The 10,733-nt window shown below is 53.1% G+C and overlaps 1 long non-coding RNA gene across 1 annotated transcript; it reads right to left on the reverse strand.

The window, feature by feature from the left end:
- Positions 1 to 3,999: 3,999 nt before the first annotated feature.
- On the reverse strand, positions 4,000 to 9,941 carry LOC122470897. Its single transcript, XR_006294034.1, has 3 exons — positions 9,521 to 9,941; positions 4,857 to 5,509; positions 4,000 to 4,416 (listed from the first exon to the last, which is right to left on the reverse strand). It is a non-coding gene; the product is annotated as an uncharacterized LOC122470897 (long non-coding RNA).
- Positions 9,942 to 10,733: the final 792 nt, after the last annotated feature.

Below are 10,733 nucleotides of genomic sequence, written 5' to 3' on the forward strand. Positions count from 1 at the left end.
TTTCATGTCTTGGTGACACGCCAAGATGATAGGAGAGCAAAGTCTGTTCTATTGGAAGTCACATGTGTCTGCCAGCAACAAACACAGAGCTTCATAGGTGAAGACGTCCCTCTAGGACCCTAAAATCCTGCTGTGAGAACAGAGGCTCAGCGTTCCGGCCTCAGGTTTATCTTGAAGAATGTGAGCACGCGCCTGTGCGACTTGTTAGCATTAATTTGAATACTGTACAGCTCTAGGAAGCTGAGTTTGAGGAACAGAAAGAAAAAAAAAGTTAAAGTTAATGGGACCTAAGGGACCTGTGGGATCCCACCAAGCAGACCAACGTATGCATTGTGGGCGTCCCAGAAGGAGACGAGAGAGAGAGAGAGAGAGAGAGAGAGAGAGAGAGAGAAAGTATTGGAAGAAACAATGGCTGAACGTTTCCCAAGTTTGAGGAAACACCCAGGAATCTCAGTGAACTCTCAAGATGAACTCAGAGACCCACACTAAAACACATAAACTTTTTGTTTTTTAATTTTTTTAAAATGTTTATTTTGGAGAGAGACAGAGTGTGAGTGAGGGAGGGGCAGAGAGAGAGAGGGAGACACAATCCGAAGCAGGCTCCGAGCTGTCAGCACAGATCCTGACGTGGGGCTCAAACCCACAGACTGTGAGATCATGACCTGAGCTGAAGTCGGATGCTTAACCGACTGAGCCACCCAGGAGTGCCCCCCCCCCTTTTTTAAGTTTATTTGAGAGAGGCAGACAGCATTAGTGGGGAAGGGGCAGTCAGAGAAGGGGAGAGAGAGAGAGTCCCAAGCAGGTGCTGTGCTGCCAGCCCAGAGCCCGGTCACGACCTGAGCAGAAATCAAGAGTCAGACACTTAATGGGGCGCCTGGGTGGCGCAGTCGGTTAAGCGTCCAACTTCAGCCAGGTCACGATCTCGCGGTCCAGGAGTTCGAGCCCCGCGTCAGGCTCTGGGCTGATGGCTCGGAGCCTGGAGCCTGTTTCTGATTCTGTGTCTCCCTCTCTCTCTGCCCCTCCCCCCGTTCATGCTCTGTCTCTCTCTGTCCCAAAAATAAATAAACGTTGAAAAAAAAAAAAATTTATAAAAAAAAAAAAAAAAGAGTCAGACACTTAATCGACTGAGCCCCCCAGGCGCCCCAGACACATAAACATGCGAAAAGCCAAACAAAGCATCTTGAAGCAGCAAGAGAGAAGTAAGTCAATACATATAAGGGAATCCCAGGTAAGATTAACAGATTTCCATCAGAAACCAGAGGTCAGGAGGCAGTGGGTTGACATATGCAGAATGCTGAAAAGAAAAACTTTCAACCAGGAATTCTGTATTCAGCAAATGTCCTTCAAAGGTGAGGGAGAAATTAAGACATTTTTAGGTAAATAAAAGCTGAGGGAGTGGCATTACTATTAGACCTGCCCTTGAAGCGATGCTTAAGTCCTGCAGGTGAAATGAAAGACAGTGGAGCGTAACTTAAAGCTGTATGGAGAAATAAAGATCTCAGTAAAGAAAAATATATGGCCAATGATAAAAACTAGTATTTTTAGGACAGTTTGTAACTCCACATTTTGATTTCTACGTAATTTAAGAGACTAGTGCGTTCGGAATACTTGTTAATTTATGTTTTGTGACAACAACTGAGAGGGCTGGGGACAGAGACGTTAAAGGAGAGTGTGTGTGTGTTACCGAAATCAAGCTGGTATAAATACAGGGTGTCGAATGTAATCCTCACGGTAACCACAAAGGAGACAGCTGTAGTGTATATATACAAAAGGAAATGGGAAAGGAATTTAAATGTTTCACTACTAAACAACGGCAATAACAAACTAAACACAAAAGAAGACAGTAATGCAGGGAATGAGGGACAAAAAGAAGCTGAAGGCACATAACAAATAGAAAAATGACAAAAGTCCTTCTCTGTAGTTATCTTACATGTGGATTACAAGTGGATTAAACTCTTCAATGTAAAGACAGAGATTGCCAGAATGGATAAAAAGCCATCATCCAAATAACATGCTGTCTCCAAGAGACTCTAGATCCAAAGCTATAAATAGTGAAAAGCGAGAGGATGTGAAAAGATGTTCCATGCAAATAATAACCAATGATAGCAGGAGTGGCTACACTAATATCAGATAAAAATGTGTTTAAATTTTCAAAAATTACAAGAGATAAGGGAGGGCACTATAAATACAAATTTCAGTGAAACAATACATAACAATTATAAACATTTACACATCTAATGGTAGGCCACTGAAATGCGTGAAGCAAAACTTGACACAACTGAATGGAGAAACAGTTCTACAATGATAGTCGGAGACCTTAATACTCCTCTCATAACCGTGGGCACATGAACCAGACAGAAGCAGGGAAATCGAGGACTTAACACGATAAGCCAACTGGAGCGAACACGTACCAGACACCAGCCAACAAGAGCACGTGCGTTGCTCTCAGGGGCACGTGGGACATTTTCCGTATGTCAGGCCACAGATCAAGTTTCAAGAATTTAAAAACAAGGCTGTCCTGCAATCTATCACCATAATGGGATGAAGTTCAAAATCAGTAACAAATAAAATTGGAGATTACACCAACACAGTCTTAAGTAACCAACAGAGAAGTCATCACAGGGAGATTAAAAAAGACTTTGAGATGAATGAAAATGAAAACAACACATCAAAACTTACGGGATGCGGCAAAAGCAGTGCTAAACGGATGGTTATAGGTGTAAATGCTGACCTTAAAAAAGTCAAGATTGCAGAAAATCAACCACCTAAGTTTACAATTTAAGGACGTGCAGAAAAAACCCAAAGCTAGGAGAAGGAAGGAAATGAAGTCTAGAGCGGTGACGAATGAAGTAGAGAATACCAATAAATGTTAGTTCTTCGAAAAGATAACAAAATTGACAAAACTTTATTTTATTTCTAAAGTAGGCCTCACACCCAGCACGGAGCCCAATGTAGGGCTTGAACTCAGGACCCTGAGCTCAAGAGACGCTTAAGTGAGCCACCCAGGCCCCCTCAAAACTCTAGATGAACAAAAGAAGACTGAAATTTCTAAAATCAGAAATGAAAATGGAGAAATTATCAGTTCTAAAGAAAAGAAAAAGGATTATTAAGAGTACTATTGTTATGCCCAGAATTCGTGATCCCCAAAGACCACCAGGGAGCCGAGTCCGATGCAAAAGCAAAAGAGCCTTTATTCGAGCTAGCTCGAGCTCAGTCCCCTACCTGCACCGCCGCAGCGGTGAGATACCGGGGAGAGAGAGCGAGTTTCAAAAGCGCAAAGGTTTTATAGGGGTCTAGGGGCAGCCGATTGGCTGGGGAAGGGTCGTGGCCTCGGCCGATTGGCTGGGGAAGGGTCAGAGTCCTGTTACGCAGGTCGCTGGGCGTGTTTTGATCAGCAAGTTTGACCAGGTGAGCGGGAGGTTACTCAAGGGGAGGAGGCGCGATCTGAGGTTTCTGCGATTTTCCCGGAAAAGGGGTCATGTGGGGAAAAAGTCACTCAAGGTGGAGAACACAGAACAAGATGGAGTCGGCCGGCGTAGGCCCGCCCTTTCACTATGAGCATTTGTACACCAATAAATTGGATGACCTAGATGAAATGGACAAATTCCTAGAGACACAAACCTGTTAAGACTAAGTTACAAAAAATTAGAAAATCTGAGTAGACTTAAATAAGATTGACTCAGTAACCAAAACTCTCTACAGAGAAAAGCCCTGTCCCTGATGGTTTTATTGATGAGCGAGTGACTTTTGGTCTTGGGGTCGTGAGTTCTAGCTCCACATTGGAGGTACAGTTTACTCAAAACAAAAAACAAACAAAAAACTGCACCCATACAATAGAAAACTCATACATGTTAGAAGAAGTGGTGTCAGGTCTGGGCGCCCGGGTGGCTCAGTCGGTTAAGTGACCAACTTCGGCTCAGGACATGATCTCACGGTTTGTAGGTTCGAGCCCTGCGTCGAGCTCTGTGCTGACAGCTCAGAGTCTGGAGCCTGCTTCAGATTCTGTGTCTCCTCTCTCTGCCTCTCCCCTGCTCGTGCTCTGTCTCACTCTGTCTCTCAAAAATAAATAAATGTAATAAAAAAAAAACTTTTTAAAATGGCACCAGGTCATTTGGAACCATAGTTTCTGCTAAATGTGATAAAATACAGGTTATTTTTTTTTAATTAAAAAATAAATCCAAGTATTGGCAAGGATACGGCCATGTTAAGTGAAATAAGCCAGTCACAAAAACACATATCCTAGAGAATTCCACTTACACTGGGTGTTTAGAGCAGTCGCCGTCATACCTGTGGTGGTGCCAGGGGCTGGGGGAGCAGGGAGCTAGTGTCAGTGGGCAGAGAGGTTCGGTTTTCCAAGACGGAAGCGATTACAGGGGCGGATGGATGGTGGTCACAGCTGCACGTCAGTCCGTTACACTGAAATGTATGTTTCCATGGTTTAGACAGTGAAGTTTCTGTTGTGTGTATTTTACCACAATTAAAAAATCAGAAGAGGGGCGCCTGGGTGGCGCAGTCGGTTAAGCGTCCGACTTCAGCCAGGTCACGATCTTGCGGTCCGTGAGTTCGAGCCCCGCGTCGGGCTCTGGGCTGATGGCTCGGAGCCTGGAGCCTGTTTCCGGTTCTGTGTCTCCCTCTCTCTCTGACCCTCCCCCGTTCATGCTCTGTCTCTCTCTGTCCCCAAAATAAATAAAAAACGTTGAAAAAAAATTAAAAAAAAAAAAAAAAAAAAATCAGAAGAAAATGAAATGGGAAAAAAAGTACAAATATCGCTCAAAGATTCAAGAAAGAGGTAAAGTTTTATCTGATTTACATTTGTAATACTTGTGAAAAACATACACAGGTCTGCAAACCCTTACCTGAAATCCTTAGGGTCTGAAGCAGCACATTGTATCAAAAACATTGTTAAACGTTTAAACGTTCACATTGAGTAGCTTCACCAGAGGAAGGACTTTGGGGGAAAAGGAGGTAATGATAATCGTGATAGTTGACATTCACCACACGCTGACTGAAGGCTCGAACGGTGCAAACTGTGCTTTGTGTGGACACAGCCCCGTACCCCTCACAGCCGCCTGCGGGTGCCGGCAGCCCGTGGTACAGAGGAAGATGCGGAGGTTCCGAGCGGCTCTGGGATCGTCCTCCAGCTCAACTGAGGCTCCACTGGTCCCGATGCCTTCCTTGGGGTTGAGGCATTACAGCAAGGCGACGATGGGGTCCCCTACCTCTGCCCAGGCTTCCAGAATCCGGCTGAGGCAACACGTGGACCTCCTCAAAGCCAAGGCATCGAGGCGGCCCCGTCCCCGCCAGCGCCAGGTTTAGAAATGGGCACTTGGCCAGTGAGAGGCGAGGGGGCAAGAGGAGAGGCCCCTTTGCCCGCCTCTGGACACTTGATCGGAGATGTGCCGGGCAGACGTGACCGCATAGGAAACCATGGCCTGGGCTTGTCTGAGCTGCGAGTGAACTTCCTTCACTGTCCTGTCTCTGTCCTCCTCTTGGGCGAAATGAGAAGTATCTGTGTTGTTAAAACAAATTCACTTAGTCCTGTTAATTGCCCTTAAAAGCATCCTGATTCCCCAACTGAAATGGAATTGTGGCCGGGAAGGGGTGTGGGCCAGCCCATTATTCGCCATTAACACCTCAGTGCTAATGAGTCACTTGGGCAACCACCTGCCATCTTGAAGCGCAAAGAGGAGCCTATGTCGCCAGAGGATTGGCAACGACGCTCCGTGTGTTCTTCTGGCATGACTGGAAGCACTTTGTATTCATTTAATCCTGGGAGGCAGAGGCGACGTAACCCATCACAGAGCCAGAGTCAGCCTGCAGCCGCGCTTCTCTGCTGCACCCCTTATTTGTGGGCAGGGGAGCCCCTCAGCGCGAGAGGCCGCGGCTCCCACACCCGCCTCCTGCCAGGGTAGAGAGAGCTTGGCCACCGGGCCAGCCCCACTGGGATGGGGCGAGGGCTCCCGGCAAGGGGAAGAGCCCAGGCCGTGGCCGGAACTGTGCAACCTTGCATCCGATACGCACTTAGCCCACAGGCCAGCCGGTTACTACATTCTGGCAATTTTCCGGTTGCCGAAAGAGGTCGTCGCCCTCGTGTTTTCTTGGAGGTCCCCTCCAGTATGTGACAGGCTCAGTGTGTCTGGGGTAGTGGGGACACTAGAGAAAATCGGGGAAAAGACAAAAGGGGGCGGGGGGGGGGTGATGGGGGGAGGCAGAAAGGCGGCCTGGCCGGCGAGCCCCAGGCCACTCGCCATGCCGGGGTGCGGGCTTGCAAGACCAGTGCTCATCTTACGAACACGGAAACTGAGGCCCAGGCAGAGGTGAGCTCGCCGGGCGCCCAGGTCAGAGCCCGTGCCCGTAACAGTGGATGCCGGTGCCTCCAAAGAGACAACGCACGGGCACGTTTCGGAGAAAGTTTCCCTAGACCCTCGCCGCTCGCAGGGTGGCCCCAGTAGAAGCGCGGGAGCTAGAGCCCCATTCCCAGGGCGAGTCCGCACCTGGGGGTCGTCCAGGCTCCACAGATGCCTCACGCGCACGTCCCGCACGAGGAGGCTGGGAAGCACTGGCCCAGCGAAACCCTCACACCAGCCCCGGGAGCAGGCTAGTGAGCTCGTCCGCATTCTGACTTCCTACAGCTGCCTTTGGGTGTGAGGCTGCCGCTCTGTGGGCGCTCGCTTTGCTCAGTGCAATCCGACGGACTCGCCTGTCTCGCCACCCGTGACTTTGTTGGGGCAGGGCAGGTTGTCCAGCTTCAGTGCACGTCTCCGGGGGGGCTTCTAAACCAGACCCTGGCCCGCCCCGGCCTTCCCGATTCAGCGGCCGCGAGCTGCGCGGCTGCCTTTCCGTTGCCTGGTGGTGCCCACGCTGCCAGCTCAGGAAGCACGCTGTGCAAACCACGAGGGCACCTCGAGGGAGAGGAGGGGAGCTTCGCTGTCCTCTGGACGCGCCCACAAGAAGGGAAGCCACGGCCAACAGCCACTTTCAACCTCAGCCGCACACCCAAGCCCCCAGGGTGCTTGCCGAAGACCCCTGTCCCAGGCCCCTCCCACACCAGTGCATCTGCAGCGTGGGGCCAGGTCCTGCCTGGACAAAGGTCCTAGTGGCTCCAGTGAGAGGCTGGCGTGGAGAGTCCCTGCTCTGTGGGTGACTTCCCTTGGCCAAGTCTTCCAGTGTCCCGTGTGGTACAGTCGCTGGCTCCTCCAAGGACCCGGACCCCCTCGAAGGAACAGAAGTCTAGCTTTGTAGCTTACTCTCATGTCCAGGAAGGAAAGTCTAGGTGTTAGATGAGAAATCACAGGTCCTTGGGCGCCTGGGTGGCTCAGTCAGTTAAGTGTCCAACTTCGGCTCAGGTCATGATCTCCCGGTTCATGGGTTCAAGCCCCGGGTCGAGCTCTATGCTGACAGCGCAGAGCCTGGAGCCTGCTTCGGATTCTGGGTCTCCCTCTCTCTCTTCCCCTCCCCTACGTGTGTGCTCTCTCTCTCAAAGACAAAAAAAAAAAAAATCACAGGTCCTTTTAAAGCTGTCCGCTGCCTTGAAAGGGAGGGGGCACAGGTGTATTTACGTCAATGAATGAGGGGCAATTACCTGGGACAAGGGGTAAGAATAGGGACAGAAATACAGGATCAGGAGGAGGGGTTTGAGGAGGAAGGCACAGATGCCCACACAGGTCCAGGTAAGGGAGCAGAGGCCTCCCAGGGCTGGTTCAAAGCATGAGGGGGCCTTGAGATCCTGCAGCCCTGCCCGTGGCACTCCCACCTCAGACCTGATCAGGGAAGTTTCCAAGTTTTCCTATTTGTGGGACCTGCTCCTGGGCTCCCAGAGAAGCTACACTGTAACATTTACCAAGGTCAGAAAGACTTGGCAAAACCTCAGATTTGTGGCTGTATTTCTGCCCTGGGCACACACTGCACGTGTGCTTCGTTATCAAAATAGCATCCAACATAAAGTAAGTAAGAGGAAAAAAACCTCCTTGGTTCCCGTGAGATTAAAATCACACAGCCCCGAACATAGTGCACATAGTAAAAACCTGTCTGTAACTTTCCAGAATGTCTTTCTTCCTGATGATTTGGAACTCTTTATGTAAAACACACGTATGACCCTGCAGCAAACGTTCCTTCCCCGGAGCACTTACTGGCTTCTCTGTGGAGGTTGTGTGTCCCCGGGAGCTGTCCTCACCTGGGCTCCAATAAAACTTTTTGTTTTTGTTTTAATTTAAAAAAAGTCTTGTTCGTTTTGCATCCATAAACCCCTTTCCCCCTGTTCATGGCCTGTTAAAATGGCATCCAGACCACAGATGCCAGTTTCTCGTGGATTTTTCTGGATATGGTAACTCACTGTTTCTCAGCTGCTGTCCTGGGGGCCTGGGGCTGGACCACCTCCCGCACAGGCTGCCGACACCCCCACCCCCTCTGGGCATTTAGCTCCTGACAAACAAAACAGGTCCCTCCTCCTCCCAAGATCCTCCGGTATAAGGGGTTTACTGCTAATTATTATGGGAAGACAAGGAATTAATACTTGTAAATGTGAGGAATTAGAAAACCGTAAAGTCCTGAGAGTCTTGTACTCTGGTTCCATATCTGTTTTCCTCGAGAGTGTGGAAGACAGCCCCATTCTCTCTCCTTCTTCACGGTTCTTGTTGTGGGTGGGTTCACCCACCCTCCCCTCCCCTTCAGACCCAACCTAAAAGGAAGGGCGCCCTGACCCTTCCCAGCCCCAGATCGCGGCCCCTGGCGTCAGGCAAAACTCGAGCCTGTGAGGACTGATGTCTACACCCGTCGGATGTTACTCTCACCAGGCTTCAGCTCACGGCAAAGATCCACATGAGGCATTCCTCGCAACACACAGTTTTCACCTGGATACGCGGCCTCACCATTTCAGGGGATACGGGAGTAAAGCCAAGCAAAGGGCTCCTGGCTTTTACAGCTCAGACCAGAGCGTACAGTGGATGGTTTGGATTCACAACCGCCAGTTCAGAGAAGCCCACCCTGGCTGGCCCTCTGGGGCCTGCCTTCCTTGCTTGTGATACCAGCCCTTTTAAAGGGCTTCTTCAGGAATCAGGTCAGAGAACCAAAACGAAGTTCCCTCCCTCCCTCCCGTCCTTCCTCCCTCCCTCCCTCTCCTCCCCTCCTGCCTCCCTCCCTCCCTTTCTCTCCTCCCCTCCTCCCTCTCCTCCCCTCCTGCCTCCCTCCCTCCCCTTCCCTCCTCCCTCCCCTCCTTCCTCCCTCCCTTCCTTCCTAATATTTATTTTATTCTGAGACGGAGAACCCTAGCAGGCTCCGAGCTGTCAGCGCAGAGCCCGATGCAAGGCTTCAGCTCAGGAATCTTGAGATCACGACCTGAGCCACCCAGGCGCCCCCAGAACGAGGTTGTCCCGCAGCGGCTTCCAGTCCCACCCCCTTTGCTGACGTTTACAAAAGGCAGGAGAAAACGATTCAGTAGCAAGAAACTCCTGTGTTTCCATCACCCTCACGCCCACGTTGTGCCCCACGAGCTGCAGAGGGACGTTTACCGACGTTTTCGTACCTGGCGCCCCCGGAGCCGGGCGTGCGCAACCCCGGGTCGGGACATTCCGGACCAGCGTCCCCTCCGGCCGCTCTCGCTGCCCTCGGGTCCGAGAAGACTCCATCCGACCCCAGTCACCCAAGTCCGCGCACCGGCTGCGCAAAGCTGGAACCTCGGGGCAACGCCCCCCCCCCCAAGGCCGCCCCGGCCCGCGTGAGCTTCGGGCGGGCGCTGCGGGCGCCCAGGGGCTGAGGTGAAGGTCGTCCGCTCGGCTCGGCTGTTTGGGACCCCCCCAGTCCACTTGGGAGCAGGCGTGGCTTTGGGGTTCCAGCCGTTTGTTTCAAAATTGCAGAGCGACCCCGGCCCGGGGAGCAGGAGTGGGAGGAAGAGCCGGGGTCGATCGCTGGGGCGGCCGGAGGGGCGGGGGATGTGAGCCCGGGACGCGGACGGGGCGGGGGAGGGGCGGGGTCGGTGGGGGTGGCCGGAGGGGCGCGCGGGGGGCGGGGAGGGGGGGGGAAATGCGGGCCCGGGGCGCGAGAGGGGCGGGGAAGGGGCGGGGTCGGTGGGGGCGGCCAGAGGGGCGGGGGTGCGGGCCCGGGACGTGAAAGGGGCGGGGTCGTGAGGGGGCGGACGGAGGGGGTGGGTGGGTGTGCGGGTGTGGGCGCGGACGGGGCGGGGAAGGGGCGGGGTCGCTGTGGGTGGCCGAGGGGCGGGGGATGCGGGGCAGGGGCTTGGGAAGCGGGGGAAGGGCCGGGGTCAGTGGCGGCGGCCGGAGAGGAGGAGGTGCAGGCCTGGCGCGCAGGGCTGCGCTCTCCCGGGGCTGGTTGTTCCGGCCACACCGCGAGTCCTGGAAGACGCTGGGGGGTTCCCGCGGTCCCGCAGCCTCGGCCGTGCGGGTCCGTGCGGGCGCGGGCTAGTCCCCGCGACACCAGCCAGAGCTGGAGGTTCCGAAGGGTAAGGGGCTCGCCCCAGGTCAGGTCAGCGAGCCCTGAGCCTGCCTGTTCAGATCGCGGGTGCCGCTCGGTCCCTTGGCAGAGGCCCTGCGGGGCGGCCTGGGTCGCCCACCGTGCGCGCGTCCACGCTCGACCCTGCGGGGGGCGGGGGGGGTGGGGGTCGGTGCCTCTGCTCGCGCCAGCTTTGTGCGTGGGTGGCTGATCTCTGTTGGGTCTCAGGGTTCTTACCCCGCGGTGTGGGGTCATTCCTCAGAGGGCCTCACCTTCCAGCTCCTGATGCC

The sequence above is a fragment of the Prionailurus bengalensis genome, chromosome D3, assembly GCF_016509475.1.
Source record: "Prionailurus bengalensis isolate Pbe53 chromosome D3, Fcat_Pben_1.1_paternal_pri, whole genome shotgun sequence".
In the NCBI taxonomy this organism is placed as follows: Eukaryota; Metazoa; Chordata; class Mammalia; order Carnivora; family Felidae; genus Prionailurus; species Prionailurus bengalensis.